At 37.6% G+C, this 2,309-nt stretch overlaps 1 long non-coding RNA gene across 1 annotated transcript in view; it reads right to left on the bottom strand.

The window, feature by feature from the left end:
• Window positions 1–295: 295 nt before the first annotated feature.
• Window positions 296–2,309, bottom strand: part of LOC111088130 — a 16,518-nt gene continuing 14,504 nt past the window's right edge. The window contains exon 3 of the long non-coding RNA XR_002612730.1: window positions 296–306. This is a non-coding gene — a long non-coding RNA (uncharacterized LOC111088130). The remainder of the gene's footprint in view (window positions 307–2,309) is intronic.

Below are 2,309 nucleotides of genomic sequence, written 5' to 3'. Positions count from 1 at the left end.
GTTTATGTTTGAACGGACCACTAGATAACTAAACGCACGTTACGCTGTGCATGTTCGTGTTTGTTGTTTTTTTTACAACCGATAAATTTCACCTTTTAACATTAAGCGAGTTACCTTCACTTTTTTCCAAAGAAAAAATAGTTTGTGTAGAACACCAACGAAGTACAGCTGTACAGAGCACTTGTGAGTCGTTTGTTTTTTAATTCACTCTCTCTGAGTTTATTTTCACAGTAAAAAATGTACCTCTGTTACTCGGTATCAGAGGTACAGGCCTGGGATTTCTTATAAGTGGGACTGCTATGTAAACTGACTTGTTTCTGTCTTTCCGTTGTTTTATCTACACACACTCATATACAAAAACAAGCAACTTTCGAAGTACAGGCGATCCTGGCTACAGTCTCTTTCCACTTGTTATGTATTGATTACCGAAATCAAATACATGCGACGTTTAAAGTTTCTTAACTTTGTAAACCAGTGACAGTAAGTTTTCTGTACAAAGCATGCACGGAACTGCAGTACCTATAAATAACATTTTTAGTTCATTCCCATTGAAACATAGCACACAAAATAAAAACCAGTGTCTCTGCACTATTCCTATAATTCGATTGAGAGTAATGTGGTAAACAAATAATAATAGTTCACACTGATCAGTGTCATGAGGTAAGATTCCAAACTAGTTACTCCAAAGTCTTCAGTGTATAAGACAGAACTTATACATTTCATCAAGACAAATATACCGATACGAAAGCGCCATCTGTTGTCCAAATTACAAAGTAAGTGACTTTGTGGTAGAAACTCACAGTATATTTTTAACTTTCAATTTTACGTATTGTTTTACGATGATAACGACGTTTTAACGTCTCCTTTTTTCTTCATTGCTTTGTGTCACTGCACTTCGAAGGTTCAGTTGCTAGCTTCAGGACTTATAACGCTAAAATCCGGCTAGCCCATTGTGTAGCTTCGTACTAAAAAAAAACCAACAACGGGAATGCTGTTATGAACTACGTCACCGATACTCTGAACAGTACATTACTACCAATAGATTTACTTCATTATTTCGACAGCTTTTATAGGGCCGGGCATGCCTCAAAAGGTTCATGATTCGTAACCCGTTGTTGCACAAACTCGGTCTGCACTTTACACCTGTTTGTGGGTTATGAATGGTCATATTCCACTATTCGAAAAAACTGGAGTAACTAATGATGAATGTTAGTTTTTATACACGAGTGATCTAGTCAGACGAGAGTAACTAATGATGAATGTTAGTTTTTGTATGGACTACTTCTGAAATAGACTTCACTATAATATCCTTCTTTTAAAATTATACTAATTTGTTTGTGTGTGTGTGTATATGAATTTTTAAAAGAAAAAAATACTTGTATTTTACAATTTGTAAAACATATATACCTACATTTATTTATCGCTCAATGACACAGACATGGGCTCAGTAGTCATTATAAACTGTTGCCACGCTTTTATCCTACTTTGCTGACTAGCACACGTTCGTGTACGACACACTGTTATATCAGCTTTGTCTCAATTTTACCTAATCAACACTAATTAAGCCTGTAAACTAGTTGTAATAAAAACATCAGGTTACGGTAATAAACAAACATAGTATCAAACAAGGACATTATAACCTAGTGGTAGACAGTAACATGTTGCAATAAAACAACACCGACTGACCAGATTATGTTAAAATATATCAATATCTGGTTAGCTAAGCACCACAATTTGTAGGGTGAGTTTTACAGGTTCGTCGACCCCCTTGCTTTATTCTGGGGTGTTAAACGTTCTTATTGGGTAATTCGTTATTAGTATAGCTGACCCCTTAAGGGAGGAGGCTGGTCCTGTGGTAGGGCCCTGGACCATTGTTAAGTATCAAATAAGGGAGTGGATCGGTCCTGTGGTAGGGCCCTGGACCATTGTTAAGGATCAAATAATGGAGTGGATTGGTCCTGTGGTAGGGCCCTGGACCATTGTTAAGTATCAAATAAGGGAGTGGATTGGTCCTGTGGTAGGGCCCTGGACCATTGTTAAGTATCAAATAAGGGAGTGGTTGAGCCCTGGACCATTGTTAAGTATCAAATAAGGGAGTGGTAGGGCCCCTGGACCATTGTTAAGTATCAAATAAGGGAGTGGATTGGTCCTGTGATAGAGCTATGTATTTCGGAACTGGCGAGCCAGGTTATATTTCACGCGATACGACCAACTAGTTCTTCGTATTTAAGCTGTGGACTGCGTTATAAAATGAATAGTCAATACCTTAATGTGGATAGTTATTACTGTACTGGGGCTTTCCTACTGGT

Source organism: Limulus polyphemus, unplaced genomic scaffold (assembly GCF_000517525.1).
Source record: "Limulus polyphemus unplaced genomic scaffold, Limulus_polyphemus-2.1.2 Scaffold3187, whole genome shotgun sequence".
NCBI lineage: Eukaryota > Metazoa > Arthropoda > Merostomata > Xiphosura > Limulidae > Limulus > Limulus polyphemus.
The sequence above is the reverse complement of the archived record's forward strand: the minus strand, read 5'-3'. Positions and strand labels throughout refer to the sequence as shown.